A 21,844-nucleotide genomic window follows, 5' to 3' on the forward strand; every position below is an offset into this window, starting at 1 on the left:
TCTTTTTCTGTCTCACTGCTGCAGAAACAAGCTGGTTTCTTGTGTAATTGAAAACATTATGCTTCCTGTCAGAACAAATTAATTGTTTCAGTTCACACAAACCAATGTATCTGTTCTGTATCATCTAGTTTCTTGTTTATTTAATTACTGGAATTATTATTCATAGTCTTGAAATGGAGAAGACTTGGGATAGTGATGAATCTGCACAAAAGTGGCAAAATAGCACACATAAATCGTGATATTTGGGTGAAGAATAGACTCACTTTTCTTTGAAAAGCACCTGTGTGGTAGGGTAACATAAGGGTTAAAGTCTTTAAAGTCTTCTGTGGATTCAGAAGACCAGTTAAGAAAGTCTGTTTTTGAACTTGGTTTTCAAGGCCAGTTTTGTGGTTAGCCTCAACAAAGACACACATACACACATAAGAATGTAACACATTTTGGGCTGGAAAAGAGGAAGATTGTACATCTGCAATGCTGGATAAAAATACTCAATATTTTTAGTTCACAGTATCATGAACCTTTTGTCAGAAGAAGAGAATATATTGATAGATAGATAGATAGATAGATAGATAGATAGATAGATAGATAGATAGATGGAAGAAAGAGAGAGAGAAAGAAAGGAAAAGAAAAGAAAAGAAAAGAAAAGAAAAGAAAAGAAAAGAAAAGAAAAGAAAAGAAAAGAAAAGACCCAAAGCAGTGCATTTGATCAAAATCTATTATCAAGCTTTTGTGATCAGGACATCTGCTGAAGATCACTTGCTCATGATCAGGATCCTTTCTCACCTAAAAGCCAGTTGGGGTAAAGGTGGGTGTGCTATCTTTAAAACAGGCCTTTCCAAACTTTTTAGGCTACTTCAAATTCCTATCAGGTTGCCCAGCCTCAGCTGTTCCGTTAGTGCTTTTAGGCAGACAATAAATGTGCAAAAAATCTGAAAAGTAGCTGGGTGTGCAAAGAAGAAGAGCTTATGCATGCACACAGGTCTCCTCCTCACTTGAATGTAGTGATGTGCTGCTGAACACATGCAGTGTACTCTCCTAAAGTATAGTTCAGTTATCATATCAGTATTCAGAGCTATAGTGTGAAAAGTACTGTACAGCAGGGTTCCTCAATCTTGGCAACTTGAAGGCATGTGGACTTCAACTCCCAGAATTCCCCAGCCAGCCATGTTGGCTGGGGAATTCTGGGAGTTGTAGTCCACACATCTTCAAGTCACCAAGGTTGAGGAACCCTGCTGTACATGTTGCCTTTCACCGAAAAAAACTGAAGAAATAACAGTGATACCCATATATGAGTTGCAAGGAGAATACTCACTTTACCAGTTCAGAAGTCTGACAAATGGGATCAAATCCATTCTGATCTGCTTCCATCTGCCCTCAGCTGATGGATTTTTTTCCCTCTTCCCCCTCCCAAGACAAAACAAATGAAGCTGGCACTGAATGAGGATTGCCGACGCATCAATTATCTATTCTGTAAAAGGTATGGTTCTGTTCGCATTCTGCTGCCCTCAGGGAACTTACTTTGGGTTGAAGATGGCGAAAGGCTAGCAATATTGATCCAGAGTTTCTGGCAGAGAAAGGAGCATTGGGTGGTTGTGCGTAGAGCAAAGCCAGGCTGAGCAACTTTTTCCAGTGTTATGTTCCTCTGCCCTACCCGAGAGCTGCAGGAATACAGCTGGTAACTCTGTGATTTCAGGGACTTTGGCAGGGTTTAAATCATTTCTGCATCTGAGAAAGGTTGAGGTGTGAAGTAGAGGCCTTTTCAGAGGGCGCGTTTGACTCTTTGCACTTCTGCAAACAGGGGCATCTATAGTGAGGATAAAAAAAGTCAAGATGGTAGCCACAAATGTGCGTTCAAAACCCTTCCCCTTTTTAACATGCATGACATGGGGCCACTGTCTTGCATTTCTGAACCTCCACACACAGATGCCTTTCTCTGCAAAGCTTCTCTCCTCTCCTCTCCTCTCTCCTCTCCTCTCCTCTCTCCTCTCCTCTCCTCTCCTCTTTTCTTTGTCTTTGAGTCAGTGGACTCCTGGCGACTGCCTGGACAAGGCCCTGCAGTTTTCTTGGCAAGATTTCAGAAATGGCTTGCCATTGCCTCCTGCTTCCTAGGGCTGAGAGAGAGAGACTGGCCCAAGCTTATCCAGATGGCTTTGTGTTTAAGACGGGAGTAGAACTCACCATCTCCTGGTTTCTAGCCTGGTGCCTTAACCACTACACCAGACTGGCTCTCCCTGCAAGGCTTAAGGCAATGTTTTTCAACCTGGCCAACTTTAAGATGGGTGGACTTCAACTCCCAGAATTCCCCAGCCAGCAATAAATCCAAAATATTATTTTTTTTAATTGAAGAAAACATAATCTAAGATCTATTGAAGTTTTTGGTATTGATGCTAACTACCCATTGTTTAGGCAAAAGAGAATCCTAATTCTTTATTCCATTCAGCCATTAACATTCGCATATCAAATTGCTTCATCATCAATAGAATTTTATAAAGACTAATTGTAGGGATTTTGTATCATAGAATTTAATAATTGCTTGTGTTCCAAAGCTGAAAATGCTACAAATCCAAATTGGAATGTTAAATAAATGTTTTAATCGTAGGTATTACAAAAGAACTTTACTAGGGAAGCAGGATTTGTCCTTTAGAGTGGAGAAGAAGAAAAAAAATCTACTAACCGAGCCACACTATAAATACCAGCTTCCATCCAAATTTTGTTTATGATAGCTTTTTAAGTTAATTTTGAGATCTGGAATCAATTTAGCATGAGAAAAATAATCAAAATGCCATTTTCCAGAAGTAATGTACCACAATCTTTGAAATGAAATAAGAGTAAGAGAAAATCTGTTATCTTTTGAACCTACTAATTAAAGGTATAATGTGTAAGGTTTACCCCATTCGTCCCAGAGAAACTCTCGGGACACGTGTGTTCAGCAAAGAGGTTTACTCAGGCATAACGTAAGTAAGTACAGACAAAGCCAGGGTCACTTGGCATAGCTTACATGGCATTTTATAGCTTCCCCTTTCCCGCGCTTTACCCATTGCTTAGTTACAGATGACCCACAGTAATCCCCCCTCGCCCAAATGGCAGATTCAGTCCGGTGCTTTTGTCTTTCTGATTGCAGTCTATGGGTCGTGCTGTTGTTGCCTTTGTTGGGTTTGCCTGTTTGCGCGCAAAGCCAGGAGTTCTCCATCATTCATTGATTGCTTTGCTTCCGAGCCTCTGCGCTTTCCTTTGTTTGCAGCGCCCGAGGGGAAACCGCACTGATCCAAAGTATCCACTTGCGGCTTTGAGTTAAGCGCCGCCACCTGTTGCCAATCAGCAGAGCATCCGCTTGCGGTTTCACTTCCCCTTTTTCTCTGCTCACGCCTGGGCAGCGAATTTGACTTAGGCGAAGCTGAGCAGTGCCTTCGCCGTACCGGGCTGTGCTGGCTGAATCTGACATGCTGTATGAATTAGAGAGGCCAAAGATGGAGAGTTCCCAGTAAAGGGAATTGTCCAAAATTTGATATTAGTCAATAAGTATAAAAATGATATAATTCAAGATTTGGAAAACTCTTTAATAGACACGTTAAAATTTTGAAAATATTTTGCAGATACGTGCATAAGAATTCCATGCAGAATGTGTAATATTCTAAGAAATATATTCATTTAAAGAGTATTAACCTTGCCCCAAAGAGTCTACCACTACAGTTTAAAGACTATCATCTATTGATATAAAAAAATATAACCTTATATCTTTATTCATATTTAAAGTGATTTTATGTGAAATCACACATAGGATAAGAACCCTGAGATAGATTGGAAGCTATCTATTTTTCATGCCTTTCTTCTTTTCCTTTACTTTATCTCACATTTTCTTTTCCTTTTTCCTATAATTTGTATTTTTCATTTTCTTTTTCATTTCTGACTTTTAACCTTGTAAATTTAAATTTTCAATAAAATATTATTATAAAAAAAAATTCATTATATAGGAGGAGAGCTGTGTTAGCCTGAGTTGGCAAAAAATCAGGAGTCATCTGGGGGCATCTTTCTGACTGACAAAAGCTTTTGAGCCTTTTAATAAACTTAGCCGGAAAAGGTGCTACCAGACTCCTGATTTTTTATCGTTATAATTATGAAATTGAAAGTTGCTTAATAAATTAGTGAAGGGATTTTTACCTACTGGCATCAATTTTGACTTGGACCAGTTAATTGAATATCCTGCTATGTTCCCAAACATATTTATCAAATGCTTTAAAGCTGGAACAGAGTCATGAAGTGAAGAGATAAATAATAAAATGTCATTGGCATCTAATAGTAATTTATATTAAGAATTATGATATAAACCATGAGTATTATAATCTTGTCTAATAGCACAAGCTAGAGGTTCCAAACAAATATTAAAAATCAAAAGGAAAATGAGATTTTTTGTTGCTCATGTAAGCACAATGACAATTTTTCTGTGTATGTGGCAAGAGGTCCTAGTCCAAATGAAGTTCACTCAGTTGCTTCCCTTTCTTTGGCCCTGTTCTTTTCCTTCTGAACACCTCTGCTCAGAATTTGCACAGTTGATTATCTTGGACGCATAATCTGCTATCTCTGGATTCACTGTGATGTACTTTTGAGTCTACCTGCCTGCAACAAGATGCTGAACAAACATTTTTTCCCTTTGCTTTTTTTGGGTTAGAAAAAAACAAGACCTATATTAACTGAATGGACTGAAAGGAGCATGCTTTTAGTGTTATGACTGGAAATTACAGACATATGATTCAGTTTGGATCTCTTCTGTGCCAATTTTTCTTAAATTCATACCATATTTTTTTCTGTCCAATCTCTGTATCATTCTGTAATTTTTAAAAGAAAAAAAATCACATTCAAAATGTGACATGCATATTGTATTCACTAACACAGGATTAGCAACTTTTTCTGGTCTGGGTCACCAATAATTTAAGCTCCCACTAAAAATCCCAGTCTTACAAGGTTTCAGCAAGATCTGGTGAGATTGCTCAGATTTTCAGCAAGATCAAACAAAATGTTGAAAGAGGAATAGGGCCTGACATCTCCTATGGTACAAAGTGAATTTTTGTGTGCACACTTTGAACTGAAAATGGTATCACAATTTTCAGAAATGTCTACATCCCAAAGGATACCACCATAATTGAATATTGCAGATAAATGTCAAATGCTTGTCTATGTTTTATAGGTCCAAATTGTGATGGGTGTATTATAGATGGAATTATTCTCTAGAGCTTCCTAGCTGATGTTGCTGTTGATATTTTAGCATCCAGGTTAAGTTAAGATATCGGTCTATAGCTTGTACACCTTATAGGATCTTTCTCAGGCTTTTGTTGTTGTTTAGTCGTTAAGTCGTGTCCGACTCTTCGTGACCCCATGAACCATATTGCGCCAGGCCTTCCTGTCCTTCACTGCCTCCCTGAGTTTGCTCAGTTTCATGCTCATTGCTTCAGTGATGCTATCTAACCATCTCATCCTCTGCCGTCCTCTTCTCCTTTTGCCTTCAATCTTTCCCAGCATCAGGGTCTTCTCCAAAGAGATCTCTCTTCGCATTAGGTGACCAAAATATCTGAGCTTGAGCTTCATTATCGATCCTTCCAATGAGCAAGGCTTCCAATGAGCAAATCTCAGGCTTTAATATTACTTTAATATAAACCTCATAGAATGATGAAGAAAATATAAAGATCACATGATTAATAGGCCTCCAGCAATTTAGGTGCCAGTAGATCTATAAAATGTCTGTACCATTCAAGAGGGAATCTATCCAGTCTGGGAACTTTCCCAATTTCATAAATTGCAATGTCTCTGTGATCTCTTACAATATCAGTAGTGGCCTAGTATAGTTTTACAGTTGTGTGAAAAAGAAAGTACACCCTCTTTGAGTTCTATGGTTTTACGTATCAGGACATAATAAAAATCATCTGGTCCTTAGCAGTTCTCAAAAGTAGGTAAATACAACCTCAGATGAACAACAACACATGACATATTACATCATGTCATCATTTATTCTACAAAAAGAAAGCCAAATTGGAGAAGCCATGTGTGAAAAACTAAGTACACCTTATGATTCAATAGCTTACAGAACCACCTTTAGCAGCAATAACTCGAAGTCATCGTTTTCTGTAGGACTTTATCAGTCTCTCACATCATTGTGGAGGAATTTTGGCCCACTCTTCTTTAGTTCATTGCTTAAACTTGCTTTAGTTCATTGAGGTTTGGGGGCATTTGTTTATGCACAGCTCTCTTGAGGTCCTGCCACAGCATTTCAATCGGGTTGAGGTCTGGACTTTGACGGGGCCATTGCAAAACCTTGATTCTTTTCTTTTTCAGCCATTCTGTTGTAGATTTGCTGGTGGGCTTGGGATCATTGTCCTGTTGCGTGACCCAATGTCAGCCAAGCTTTAGCTGTCAGACAGATGGCCTCACATTTGACTCTAGAATACTTTGGTATACAGAGGAGTTGACTCAATGACTGCAAGGTGCCAGGTCCTGTGGCTGCAAAACAAGCCCAAATCATAACCCCTCCACCACTGTGCTTGATGGTTGGTATGAGATGTTTGTGCTGATATGCTGTGCTTGGTTTTCACCAAACATGACACTCTGCATTATGGCCAAACATCTCCACTTTGGTCTCGTCTGTCCAAAGGACAGTGTTGCAGAAGTCTTGTGATTTGTTCAGATGCAACTTTGCAAACTGAAGCCATGCTGCCATGTTCTTTTTAGAGAAAAGAGGCTTTCTCCTGGCAACCCTTCCAAACAAACCACACTTGTTCAGTCTTTTTCTAATTGTACTGTCATGAACTTTAACATTTAACATGCTATCTGAGGCCTGTAGAGTCTGAGATGTAACTCTTGGATTTTTTGCAATTTCTCTGAGCATTGCAGAGTCTGACCTTGGGGTGAATTTGCTGGGATGTCCACTCCTGGGAAGATTGGCGACTGTCTTGAACATTTTCCACTTGTGAATTATCTTCCTCACTGTAGAATGATGGACTTTAAATTGCTTGGAAATGGCCTTATAACCCTTCCCAGATTGATGGGCAGCAACAATTGCTTCTCTAAGATCATTGCTGATGTCTTTACTCTTTGGCATTGTATTAACACACACACCTCAATGCCCAAGACCAGCAAACTCCTAAAACTTTGGCTTTTATAGAGGTAGTCACACTTGCTGATAATTAATTGATTAAGGGCATTTGATTAACAGCACCTGGCTGCTACTTAGGCTCTTCATACCTATGGAAGCAGTAAGTTTATACTTAGTTTTTCACACATGGCTTCTTCATTTTGGCTTTCTTTTTGTAAAAAATGATGACATGGTGTAATATGTTATACAGTATGTTGTTGTTCATCTGAGGTTGTATTACCTACTTTTAAGAACTGCTAAGGACCAGATGATTTTTATTATGTTCTGATACATAAAACCATAGAACTCAAAGAGGGTGTACTTTCTTTTTCACACGACTGTATGTTCTTAAGAAGTCATTTCAATATGTCTCAGGAAATTAATAATTTGCTGATTGGTTACAAAAGTCTCTAATTTATATAACTGAGTATAACAATCACAAGGGGGATGCGGTGGCGCAGTGGCTTAATGACGCTGAAAGTTGCCGGCCAGAAATGGTCGACGCTTCAGCGGTTCGAGTCCAGCCTTCGCGTTAACAGGGTGAGCTCCTGTTTCCTCCCCAGTTCCTGTCAACCCAACAGTTCGAAAACTCACATGAGTAGATAAATGGGGACTCTCACTCCGGTGGGAGGAAAAATGCTGGCGGCGCCTTACAAAAAAGGAGTCGGGAGCAGTTGCCGGTAAGCGCGAAAAACCGCGCGCGCCTGAAAAGGGCGCGAAGCAACGGAAACCCCGCCTCCTGCGCACGCCAGCTGGGCTCTGCCCTAGGAAGGAGGCTCTGGCAAACCACTTCCGAAAAACAATTGCCTTGAAAACTGCAAGGACTCGTCCAAGCAGTCACTGCAGAGTCGGTAACGACTGAGCACAGATAAAAAAAAAAAAAAATAACAATCACAAAAATGTTGATTAATAGATTGTTCCACTACATAACTATCCATCGTTAGTCTGAATTCCAGTAATAAAAGTTTACTTTATTTATTTCAAACAATACACCAATAACTTCCTAATTTTCTATCCTGATTCCCAATCTTTCTGATTAATATATTTCAAAGAGTATTCAAATTCTTCAACCCTGACATCTGTTCCAATTGTGTAAGAGTCTCTAAGTCTCTTTCTTGCTGAGGCAAAAGGAATAACAGATCCCTAATCAATGTCTTAAATACCTCCCAGAGAGTTAAAAGTATTAGTTGAACTCCAATTAATTAAAAAAGCACATTTTCCCTTAATATGTTTTACAAAAAGAGAGTCTCTAAGAAGAGAAATATTCAAGCACAAGCTGGAATCAGCTACTGTATAATTAGTAATTTTCAAAGTTAAATTCTGAGCAGAATGATCTGAAATTGCAATAGGGCCTACCAAGTCCCTAATTTGATCCACCAAAACAGAGGAAATCTAAAAATAATTAATTTAAAACACCTCTGATGTGCATGTGAAAAAAAGTATTTTTTCTACAGGGTTGGCAAGCTCAAGAAACAAGAATCACTTGGATTTCTGGAAAGATCTGCACTGCTAACAGGGTAATATAACAAAATCTTGAAAACCTGCCAAAGTAATTCTTCCACACTGCTTATGCCTAGTGTAATTAAGGTGGAGTTACTCTGAGTTACTCCCCACCAGCAGGCTCAAGAATCTCTTCCCTAACAGCCCTGTTTCCTCCTTTAATTGTCGTGCTGTTTCTCTGTGTTCCCATGCTCTGTTTGGCATTCCAACACAATTTTGAATTTTAAAAATGGCAAATATTTATTAACTTGAATTCCAGTATATATGCTTGCAATACCTTCCAAATTGGAGAAAAAGGCTTTTTTTTAAAAAAATGCTTCTGTACTGAGAATCTTGAATTTGATTAAAATCTCCAGCACAGATTACTTATTGATAGTTTGCAGAAAATAGCTTTGCAAAACAGCTATGGAATATTTCAGGTGTTCTTAATAGAACCATTAAAGTTAATATGGACAATAGTGTGAGTAGCCATCTTAACTAATTAAGAAATAAAAAATGTTTTTCATTGTCACAATGTTCATATTACACATCAATTTTGCAATTGCTATTACACATACAGGACTTACTGTGCACGCTTTATTGGAATATTAATGTAAGTTTGTCCAATCCAACTTCTAGACCTCAAAAACAGCTGTTCATTTGGTAGAATATGTGTTTCTTCCAACATAATAATATTGGGTTGTAATTTTTCCAACTTGTTACAGATTTGTCCCCTCCTTTTTTTTTTTTACATTACTTGTAAACAAAATATTTCTCAAGGTCAGTTAACCAGTGTTAGAAACATCTTGCATTGTAATAACCATACTAAACAAGAAGTACATAAAAGAATGAAGATTAAGTGGTAAATATGGACCTAATTTTTTTTTAAAAAGTAATAAAGTGTCTAAAACAACAAAAAATGCTTATTCTAACTGTGTTAATATTAAGAGAAGAAAAGGGGGGGGGACCCCTCAATTTTGAACTTCCAGTTTGGCTTAGTTAACTGCCTCCCTCACTCACCCTCCCACCTCCCACTCCATACCTTGGGAATAAGACATAGGAAAATAGCATCCAGTTCATATGGTGGAAAAGGGCCAGAGCAGGACAAGGAAAGGCAATTGCGTAGGAATCCATGAAAACTGAAACTCTGAACAGAATATGGACTGTTGAGAAATTTTGGACTAGTCCGTTGTCAATGAAGGGAGAAGTGTTGGATAGAAGAAGAAGTAGTTGGGAACAAGGAGAAAATGGCTGGGAGGTTGTTCATAGCTGGTGGTTACAACACTGGGAAAGCTGTCATTTAAGGGTTTGAATAGGACTGTGATCTGAGTGGAGGTCCACCATTGAGGGATGTAAAGAAAAAGCTGATGGCTTAGGAAAACATTCCTCTATCTCTGTGAAAGACAGGGAGAGGTGTGGAACCTTGATGGTATGGGGTGATAGAACATAGGGTCAGTGACACAGGAGCTGATTGGTCTGAGTTGCCCCGTATTCAGAAGTAAGAGATGTGGAAGAGGGGAAGAGCAGAGAGAAGACTTGGGCAGGTAGATGGAGAAAGTTGGTCCAGTCCTATCCAGCTAAACAGAATGTGGTATGGGAATCACCATTGTAAGACTATTTGGGATGGAGGCTGGAAGTAGCCAGGGTGGGGGCAAGTAGGACTGTCGGGAGGCTAGAGAGTGGTCATTGTGGTAGTGATGGATAGAAGGCAATACACTGGGATGCAGGGGTGGGCCAATACAAGGAAAGGCAATAGAAAACCTGGTTCCTATTCCATCTTCAGGATCCCACGACTTCAACCATAGGTCTAGGGTCATTGGAGCCTTGAATTCAAGCTGGTTTTGTTGAATGCCAAGTCTTTCTATAAGATCTTGCTCCTCCATGACCTGGTGATGGAGGAGACAGCTGGAATGTAGTGTTGTTTGACAGGTGGCTGGATGTGAAGTATTTTATGTGAAGATGGGTGCCAGGGACAAGCTGGACATCTTGCTGGTATACCACCCTCCTGCTGCCCTGCTAGTTACCGCCTTCCCTGAGCTCCTTGACCTCATCACTGGGCTGATGGTCCTCTTACCCAAATCTTTTACATCCTCTTTGTGCTTGAAACTATAACGCACCCTGAGCTTGTATCCCTATTGTCTCATCCTGATTTCCTATGTGCTATTGCAAACTTCTCAGCACACTGATCTGGAAATAAACCCAGATATCAACAAAAAATGCAACAACTGTGCAAAGTTTTAAACCCTAAATGCCCATGATTGAATCACTGTTATAAAAGTGCTAGTAAACACAAATTATCCCCTGGAAAAATCAGAGAAGCAAATATAGCTGGAAGAGATTAAAAAAACTCTATCTCCTGGGTAATCTTAAAAATATGTTCCTTAAAGGAAAAGTATGGAGCATTGGTAACAATGTTTTGATGCAGAGCTTATCATAATTATAAAGTGAATATTCTGTTTAAAGAAATTGCAACAGGTTCTTCTGCACATTGCTTCCTCTGGAAAATTACTTTTAGAAATAATAATTATTTAGGAATACAACATTTACATGTTTTATTCTGAAGTCTCTGGCAGAGACCTTTTAACTTTTCCCTTTGACATCCCTCACTTGGAGATTTTTACTCCATTAATCTCCCCAGCTCCATACATCCCCACTGGGTTATCATGTTTCTACATATTGGTTTCATTTAAACATGGCTGCACTGAAGACTGCGCGCACGTGAGAGAGAGAGAGATGGAGAGAGTTTGCAGGATGGAGCCAAGGAAGCTTTCTGCTTTGCTTCTAGGAAGCAATTTATGTCTTTTCCTCTTTCTTCTTCTTTTCCCTTTGAAGGGAACAAGCTGCAGATTTAAGACTTATTAAGTACCAGAGGGTGGCACTGATCTTTCACTTCTAGATAGTTAGGTCATGCAGTGAAAGAGAACAAGAGAGAGAGTTTTATGTAAGTTGAAATGCATGCCTTCTACAATTCCTTTCTTTCCCTTCCCTGGCTTCACAGCTGAAATGAGCAAGGAGAGATCTATTTATACTCTTATCTCTAGAGACAGGATTGTAGTTTAGAGCTAGGAGGAACAAGCACTAAAATAACTAACAACTGCTAGTACATATTTGGTTCTGCCATAATTATGCCCATGTGTCTGACAAATAATTTGCATCTTGCTTGAAAAATCAAAGAAGGGAATGGATATGGTAATGCCTTGAGCAATATTTCTGGACAACTAGGGAGTTTCCCTTTTGTTTTGGACTGGTTCGGCCTTGGCCCTGTAAATCTTTATGGTGTCAGGAGCATTCATGGAAGGACAGGTGTTCAGATGTGGTCAGTGACCAGCAAGGGAAAAAAGAAAACAGCATAAGCAATGTCCAAATATAGGAAAGACAGTGTAACAGTCATATAAAACCTAAAAAAATCTAGACTTAAAATCACAGTAAGGGAGAAATTGAATAAATGACAGTAAAGCAATATAAAGCATAAGATAACATAGAAATAGGATAAAATAGAACTACAATAAAATAGAAGAGCAAAGAGACATCATAATGTCATCACTCCTAGAATAGGACATCTTATGTCTTATGCAATTTGCTGCAGATAGGAACTTTGCAGTCCTATTAGTGATGGTAGGGTTCTGATCTGTGAGTTGGAAATGTTCCATCTGTTCTGTTCCATCATAGAAGGGTGGGTTTTTGTTAAGGTATGGTAAAAGTATGTCTATACATAAACAGGCATAGGAAGGGCAATGGAAAAATACATCGGCGAGAATCTCAGGTTCCTTCTGATCACAAGGACAGCCTCTCTTGGTGAATGGGGTCCTACTATACCTCCTATCTTAAACTACTGAAGAAAATACTCTACAGGGAAAATACTCTACAGCAGTGTTTCTCAACCTTGGCAACTTTAAAATGTGTGGACTTCAACTCCCAGAATTCCCTAGCCAGCCATTGTTGAAGTCTACACATCTTAAAGTTGCCAAGGTTGAGAAACATTGATCTACAGTGTGTTGGCTAAACAAGGTTGAATAAGTTGCTTGCAGATTTAAAAGGCTTCCAGATTGGAACCACCTCTGAAAGTTGGCTATAGCTCCCAAATCTGTCTGCCATGTGGTGTGAAAGACTCTGACAGATTTCAGTGTCAGCTGTCTCTAGCCCTAGAGGTAGCTGAGAGTTGAAAGAAAGGCTGCAATAACACAGTTTAACTAAGATTTTTTTTCCTACCTTGATGAAAACCCATCAAGGAGAATTAATGGGGGTCAGTGAGCCATTGGGCAATAGGAGTTTGAGCCAATATGAGAGTGGGCAAACATAGACTCTTGCTTGCAATGGAATCCGACCAGCTTCCATGTGGATTAATGGAGTGGAAACAGCATGGGATGCAGAACAGCACTGTAATAACCTAGACTGAACAATGTCTGAGGGCTTGAAATCAGTGTTGGCACGTACCTGTGTACCATAGAGCATTTGGGATATGGTTTTAGCTTTGAAAAGATTAATGACAGCAGGTAAGCATCTACTCCCTTTGGAGAGGAAAAAGCCCCAAATTGCCTTGATGCTGTTGTTGGCTTTGGCAGAAATGGCTCTAAGTTATTCTCCCCAAGATCTGGAACTTGAAAAATTATACCAAGGTATTTAAAGTCATAACTTGTTCAGTTTTATTATTTCCAATTTGCCACTGATGTTTGGGACAATGAAGTCTTCCCAAGGAAACTGTAATCTTGATCTTAGACTGATTGTTTGAAAGCTCTTCTTCTTTTACCCAGTTTTGTTAAGGCCCCTGGACTTCTCCTGAGGCCCCTCTGTGTAAGCAGAAGACTTGCTGCATCATTGGCATACAGCAGTACACCCATTGCTACATTTTGGAGGGTAGAATTCCTTTTGGGTTAAGGCAGCTACCCCTGAATTCACATAGATATTGAACAATGGGAGTGAGAATATACTCCAGTCCTTGAGGGATTGGAATGCCTGCAGTGAGGTGACCCTAGGTGTTGAGAGAGCTAACTTAGGTTTTGATGCAGCATCCTAACTAGGAAGAGTAGCTACCAATCAATAGATGTGAGGGACAGCTTCCAGCAGAGTCTGTCCATTGGAATGGAATTGAAGGCTGATTTTAAGTCAATGAAGGAACCGTATAAGGGGTGGTGTTGCCCACTTCTGTATTTCTGTATCAAGCATTGTAAGATGGCATACTGATCCATTGCAAATCTGTCCTCCTTAAATCTTGCTTGTTCATCAGCTAAGAGTTTCTCTTGGTCCAGCCCATTCAGTAACTTGTAATACAAGAAGCGGGCCTATTGTTTGCTAGGCAGGCTTAACAGGCTAACTGAATAGTAGTGTTGCACTGTTTCCATTTTTAGGGATGGGAATAGTTATAGATTGGATTTAGTCACCTGGCATTGGAGTGTATTATTAATATGTGTGAAAAAGGAGGCCAAAGCAGGGACCCATGGGGAGAAATGCATCCCCCACCAAGAAAAAAAAAACCAAGATAGTGACCACAATCCATGATCAAAGCCCTACCCTCTTATGTGCATAAAAAGGCATAGGGCTTAGGTCATGCAACTTGGCTACAAACTTGGCTCTTTCAACACTCCCACAGAGGCCCCTGCATGCTGTTAGACCAGCTTGCACTGCTCTTATCTGGTGGGTCTTGATGTATCAGAAATGTAAGCTTGAAAAGATACTTTAAGAACTGGAACAGATATTTGGTGAAGAAATGCAATAATAAATAAAAAGTATATTTTTAAGAGCAAAAGTTGAAAATTAGGGACACTTATGACCCCAGAACTGCATGTGACCCTAAGAGCCTTGGATAGGACCTCCAGAACCTTCAAACATTCTGCCAGAAAGAGAAAAGTATGAAATCATGCATTTTAATTAAATGAATGCATTTAATTCAGTTCAATTAAATCAAATTTAGTTTTGATCCTGGTTTTTCCCACTTGTAGTACAGTTCCTTAAATGCCTCTGTCCAAAAGCACCCTTCATCTAAAACATCCTTAAAGGGCCTGCAGTGATGGGGGAAATTATATTCCAGGAGATTCAGACACTAAAAGAGTTAAAGAAAAACCTAAACTGTCAATCCAATAATTGGCAAAGAGTTCTGGAATCTGTGCAGAACAAACTTTGAAAAACCAGTCAGGATCAGGAATGTTCAAATGAGAAGGGGTTGGCTGAATTTTGCTTCTGGCTTTTCTCTTTGGAGTCCTCCTCTGGGGCTGGCTGGATGCCTACTAGGAAAAGAAGCTACAGCCCACCGAAATTTGAATTGGAGAACAGAAGATTATACAGCAAGCTAAGACTGGTGAAAGTGAGATGCAGCACAGAATTGGCATTCTCTTAAGGATTGTGATCTGAGTGACTTTGTGCCGCAGGAGTGGTTTGTGGAAGATTCTGGGCAAGAGAGTAGCTGATTGAAATCAGCTTCTTTAGAAGTAATAGTTTATTCCTTCTCTTTCTTTTTCCCTTTCTTGTGCTGTGCCTTTCAGTTTCTTTTTAGTTTTTTGAACTTTATATACACACTAAAGACCTGAACTGATAATGAATCAGTGATGCCCATTCTGGGAAAAGGGACTAGCCTGTAGCACATGTCCTCCTATCAGGTCAAGCTACTGAAAGAAGGAGGGAAACCACGTGCTTCTTCCCAGGGCAGAGAAAGAGAGACTGATGGCAGCAGGATCAAGTTGTGGGAAAGATGCAATAGGTTGTCACTGGAGGGTTTAGAGTAGTGTTTCTCAACCTTGGGAACTTTAAGACATTCTGACTGGGGAATTCTGGGAGTTGAAGTCCACACATCTTAAAGTTGCCAAGGTTGAGAAACGTCCGTTTAGAGGGTCTCTTATAGGAGCCAGTGTGGCTCAGTATGCCACAATGCACAGGGGTGTGTACATGTGCATCATTACAAGGCCAAATCTTGCAGTGTCTTCTCTTCATTGCTAAAATCCTTGTCATAAATAAGAAGATATCATTGGGGTATAAATCAAATATTTCAAATTAATTATATACTGCATTCACTTGGTGTGGTGAAGCACTTAAATAGAGCAGTTCATTTTCATTTATTCTTCTGCAGTGTCCAAAGGACAAAAGAATTTCAGAATTTAAAAATCCTAAGAAAAACAAGAAAAGGATTGATTAGTAAAAGACTGAAACTCTTGTGTGAAATTTCTCATAGACAACATATTTTTTTCCATTTTGTTTTTAGTAATGTAGAATAATTTATACACACAGTGCTCATTTTGATTCCAAATGCTTTCAATACTCTGACATTTCCCACATTGATCTTATCAAAGCAGAAAGTGAGGCAGAATAATTCCATCACTGTGTTGTAGAAGTCAGATTCCCTCAATCTGCATCTCTTATATGACAAAATCTATGAAATGAAATGAACCTTGATGTTAAAATAAATATCTGTACTCTTCTGTTTGCATCTGTTACACACAACAAATTTTGCTTGGTTTCTATTGTTCAGGTCCTAGGCAACAAGCAAACAAAATTGCTGCATACTGTAAATAACCGTAGAAGAATAGAAGACTCTGGAAAAGCCCAGCATTATCTATTTTGTGGAGCCTGACAAAGTTGCTAAGCATTTCCAAAATTCTTGGCCACCCAGTGTTCATGGAAAAATTGAATTTCCTCTGGATCTGCTAGGCTGAGACAGAGAAAACATGGAAATCATTTCACTTGGGGAAGAACAAAACTACTAGGCTAAAATTAGAGTTTGGTGGGCAAATGCCTATGCAGAATATAATAAAATATACGGTTGGGCGTAATTGGTAGGAAATACTTTGGATACAGCCCTTGGTTGTTTAAATGGCCTTTTTAGTGGCTGCTCCCAGATTCTGGAATGATCTGCCAAGAGTGGCCCAATACTTTCCCTATTTATTCTGGTGGGGATTTGACGGCTGAGCTGAATGACTTGCTGTCTGGGTACATAAGGGATGTGATTCTGGCGAGCTGATTTTCATGCTTTAATTATCACTATATTTTCAGCTATATGCTGTTATTCTTAACTGTTTTGAGCACTACTTTTAGCAGGGGAGGAAATTACAAATACAGCAGATGATTAAATCATTGCATAAAATGAAAAGTTAGCAGATCATCTCTTCTCTTTGGGGATATGTTACCTTATTGTTATGCACTAAATATTTGTGCAAGGTTTAGAGCATGCTTAGATTCCCTTTCCCATTCTAGCACTCTTCAGATATGTTGGGCCCACAAGAATTTCCTTCCAGATACTACAAAGCATATGTCTGAATATAGGTAGGCCATCTGAAAACTGGCAGATGACCTTCACACAATCATGACATTAGCATGGTCTTGCTTTTCTTTCCCACCATCAACTCAGAATGGAATATACATGTGCAACCTGTGGCCCCATGGGCCCTAGGCAACCACTTTTGGAGCTTCTCCAAATAAAGGCCAAGTGTTCACTTCTTTTTATTCTCTCAGTCATGTCTCAGTGACTGTGGGAGGAGGATCAATAATACTTAGAAAGTATTAGAAAGGCTCATTCTGGAATTACAAGAGGAACCACACACAATACCAAACGTGCGCCTCTTCCTAAACACACCAGGAGGTCAACCAATTCTTCCTTCCCCCTCTGCATCCCTAATGATGTTCAGATTGGTTAACAGATGCTACAGTCTTGTCCTGCAACCACTCAGGAGTGAGCCTTTTCTGAAGCTGCCCCTCCCTGCTGAGTAGACTAGCTTACATTCTTCGCTGGCTTTTAAGAAGTTCCTGAAACACACCTAGTTAATTGTGTTTTTAAAATATTTTAAAAATACCTTTAACATCAATTTCATGGCTTACTGTAAGATGTTGGCATCCAATAGCATCACATTTTAGTAATTAAAACAATAAATAAACAATGTAAGATTTATTAATGCTCTAGCATCATGGAGCATTAGGTTTCTCCCTCTTCCACCCCCTCGTGCAACATTGGGTAGTGGAGATACACAACTATGGGGACCACCATGTTGCAGTTCTACTGGACACTGTGGATGGAGGGGGGTGAGAGAGTGAGAGAGATTTGATGGGAGGTTAATCTGTGCAGATTACTGTTTGGATGCCGTGCAGTATGGGACTTGTATATATTTTCAGTCAATGTTTGATTATTTTCTGGAGGTGGGGAAGATGCAATAAAGTTTGAAAAAGCCAGCACAAATGAGGCTGATGAAGAGTGATTACACAGATTATCTTCCTTCTGAGTGGTAGACTGACTCTGTCTCATGAAGAAATTTTGAGCAGTTGATTTTTAGTTATCGATTGAAATGCATTGCACTCAGAAATAAAGTATAGGCTATGGGCCCAGGCAGAGACTGAAAAAATGTGATAGAAAACAATGTGTGTTCTATTCCACTGATGAAGCAGGATAGCAGCTGTTGTACCGTATCGTCTATTACTGAATTGTATCACATGTCACTCTATAGAATTAAATTCGAATCAGAGCTTATCAAACAGGTTTAACTATTCTTCTTTCTTCTGTGAACCTACCCTTGTTTTAATTATGTATATTTTCCATGCTGACACCAGCATTTAATTATTGTAGGTAAACAAATCAATAAAATTTCTTCTCTCTCATGCAGGCACCATCTCATTTAGCCCAGCCTCCCCCAAGCAGGTGCCCTTCACTTGAATACCCGTCTCTGAATTACCAGGCAAGATTACGGTTTCAGGAGTTGTAGTGCTACACATCCGGGAATACCAGCACAGAGACGTCAAATACATCTAGGTAGATTTCACTGAATTTCTATTTTTTCCCAACCAGACTCATTTTACCCTATTTCTGTATAAGTCTATGATTATTTGCTTTGCCTTCTGTTGTACTTTTCTTCTAATATATCCATTCTTTCAGAATAATTTCCCCCAATGTAACATTCTGAATACAAAAATGTTTATGTGCAGTTTTTCTTATTTGTATGCATTTTTAGTTGCCAACTCCAATGTTTGGCAAAATATGGATATTAGTGCATAATTACAGTCCAGATTGCATTTGGAATGTGTTTAAGTAAAATATGTGAAGCAGATAAGTATTTTTCTCTTCCAGCCCCCAAGTTGCTTCATAAATCTTCCCATGAACATTAACTGAAGAATGGTGACTTAGTAAAGGTGTGTGTGTATGTATGTGTGTATAATGCTTATAGTAGTTCTGTTTTTTTTCCTTCTTTAAATTCCATCAAATGATAGAGGAAAACGAAGAAGGAAGGATTATTACAGCATTGGGAAAGATTCCAACTTAAAGTCCTGGAGACCGGCTGGAAATATAACCAACAAGCAGTCTTCCGCCTTCTGTGATTTGAAACTAATCAGACAGAGATTTTAGGGATTTAACTTTCTTTTACCCATGTATTTGTAATCCCACCACCACCTTAGATCATGGAACAACTTTTGTGCAAATTTATTTTCTTGTTCTGACTCATACATGGCTACCCAAACATGGAGCAGGGGGAGTAGGGGGATGTGAATGAATGAATGAAGGAAGGAATGAATGAATGAATGAATGCAGTTTTTCTGTTTGTTTGTTGTCTTTGTTTGACATGTGGGGAGAGAATGGGTAATCTATCTTGCCCCTCCCTTTTTAAACATAAATTGAACTTAATTCCCAGGAAATGAATTAGCAGGAATGCTGAATAGGAGCAACCCAGAAGGCACTGTGTGGCTTAAAAAAATGCTGAAAGAACAGGAGAAAGGAATATGTGTCTTAAGTATCTTCCATAGCAACTGGTTAAATAAACCTCCCATGTTTGGGGCGAGTGTTCTCTTCAACCAGCCCCATGACAAATTATTGACAAGAATTAGATTTAATCCTCAGTGGGTCTTTTGAATTCTCTTCTAGAATGGCTATTGCCTATTTTATGTATGTAATGTGTTTTTGAATGGTCCTGATAATTCACTTACTGTTCTGATTGTATATAAGAGAGAATATGTTTGTGAGAGTGGATTGCTTTATAGTTCTCTATTCCATTTCTAACAAGCAGTGTACGCTTGGAGAGAAAGCTGAGCAACAAAAAAAAAGCTGGTGGTGTAGCTAAGTGGTATAGCACATGTTTTGAGGGTTGCAGATTTAATCTGGCATCTCTGGGAAAAATCCTGTTTGAAACTATGGAGTACTATTGCCAGTCAGTATCAGCATAAGTGGTGAGTAAATAAATAAATAAAAAAAAATTGATAAATCAATTATCTGCCTTATGAAAAACTTTCTTTCTTTCTTTCTTTCTTTCTTTCTTTCTTTCTTTCTTTCTTTCTTTCTTTCTTTCTTTCTTTCTTTCTTTCTTTCTTTCTTTCTTTCTTTCTTTCTTTCTTTCCTTTCACATATGGGCTCTGCACCAGTTCAGAACAAGCTGAGACCTCTCCAATTCCATAGTACTGGCTATCTTTGAGAGCTGCGCCTATTCTCTTTGAGATGTTGTAGCTTTATGGAATTTGGGGGCTGGTCTCTTTCCCCATTTGCCTCACCCCATTAATGATAAAAACCACAGAACTGTGTGCATAATAGCAAATATTTAAATACCCACAAATTTTATACCTTGTCAGGAATTTATTTTGTTTTGATGATTGTTAATGAGTGTTTGAACTGGTTGCATGACCATTTGATTGTATGCCAAATAACAGCAGCAACCACAACAACAACCACAACAACAAAAACAACAAAAGTGCTTTGAGAGAGAGCTGCAAAGCTATCAAGCCATCCTTTCCCTTTGGAGGATCTGCTAGGGTAGCTATAGTGGAGGAGCTGAAAACTGGGACGACATCTTCTATCCAAAAACTAACCAGGTCTGACTCGATTATGTTTTTCATAATTAGTTACATTTATATACCCAATAAAACAACAACAACAACAATATCACATGATTATCTTTTTTGGGGGAGTGATTAATTTCGTCTTTATTTGTAGTCATTTTAATTCTCTTATTCCCTCCAGGAGCCTGGAAAGCTGGAAGTGGTTAGAAGTTAACACAAACAACCTTAACAATTATACTAGGGCTGTCTGGTCCTCCCTAACCTATAAAACTTTCTTCTGAATCCTACATGTTTGTTTTCATATTGTTTTCATCTTTTAACATTGTTTTCATCTTTTAACAATTTCTATGTGATAGCATATCCTCTTTTTGATAGAACAGGTATTTCAAAATAAAATCCTATTGTAATGTCTTAGACAATTTTTAACAGTTCTCCCCAACCATGACTTTTAATTCTGTGTGTTTAGCCTTAGGCCTGCTGTGATTCACGGTATAATCTTGAGGGGTAAAGGCTCTCTTACACTGAGACAATGATAAGTAACAAGATTATAGAATCAGTCAGCAAATAAGCTCAAAGTTGCAGAGAATTCAGCCAGCTTCTGCATTTCAAAGCAAAATAGGATAACCTTAGGATCACTTGGATAAGGACTTTGTCTTAAGTGATTTAGCAACTAGTATCTCTTTGGGAAATGGATTAGGAGCCATGCATCAAGATGGATCAAAAGCTTTATGTGTTGTTCCAAAATGTTTGCACTGTCTGCAATCCCAGAGCAGAGTTTATGCAGATTGACATCCATTTAACAACATCACTTGTGAAATGTTGAAAGCTCACTAGTTTCCAATTCAGTATTTCCTTAACTATTTCCTCCAATACTATGGAACTGGACGCAGTATTCCAAATGTGGCCTCACCAGTGCGGTGTAGAGCAGTGCTATCCCTACCCTTGATCTTGATACTATCCCTCTGTTGATACATTACATAGAACTAATTCATATGCATCTTGTTAATTAATGGAAATGTTAAATGGTGTGAGAGAATGCTGGCTGGTCAAAGACATGTTACTGGTTGACATGAAAAGCAAGATGGTGTTTCTTTCCATTCTATGTATAAAAACCAACTAGATTCTGTCTTTCTTTGATACTAGTGCTAGAATAGTCTCCACCTCTCCTGAAGATAGTATGCCCTGTGCACCCTTACTTAGCTGCCATCTCCCGGAATCTGCCATCTGCGATATCAACCTTACTTTGCCTAAAGTAGGGCTGGCCCTAGAGCAGGAGAAATCCCTCTGTCTTAATCTTCTGTGGGTAAAATAAGGACAGAGAACTGGAGGGGAAGGCTCATAGAACACTGATGCTGATGCTGTTCTGAACCCAGCCTCAAGTGGACTCCTTTCCAAATTGTTTTCTACCTCTTACATATTTTGCCAAATTATAAAACAGCAGCATTCTCTTCATCTAAAACCTGGTCCTTACACCCATCAGTATTCTGTACTGCAATTACATTGTGGTTGCAAGGA

General features: G+C 39.0%; 1 long non-coding RNA gene across 1 annotated transcript in view; it reads left to right on the forward strand.

Annotated features, from left to right (window-relative positions):
• The window catches only part of LOC148215171 (uncharacterized), a 33,413-nt gene extending 13,033 nt beyond the window's left edge, over nucleotides 1-20,380 (forward strand). Inside the window, exons 2-3 of the long non-coding RNA XR_015796705.1 lie at nucleotides 18,175-18,320; nucleotides 18,776-20,380. This is a non-coding gene — a long non-coding RNA (uncharacterized LOC148215171). The remainder of the gene's footprint in view (nucleotides 1-18,174; nucleotides 18,321-18,775) is intronic.
• Nucleotides 20,381-21,844: the final 1,464 nt, after the last annotated feature.

The sequence above is a fragment of the Python bivittatus genome, unplaced genomic scaffold, assembly GCF_059951505.1.
Source record: "Python bivittatus isolate LINGU-HERP-01145 unplaced genomic scaffold, Pbiv_v1 ctg000400_np1212, whole genome shotgun sequence".
In the NCBI taxonomy this organism is placed as follows: Eukaryota; Metazoa; Chordata; class Lepidosauria; order Squamata; family Pythonidae; genus Python; species Python bivittatus.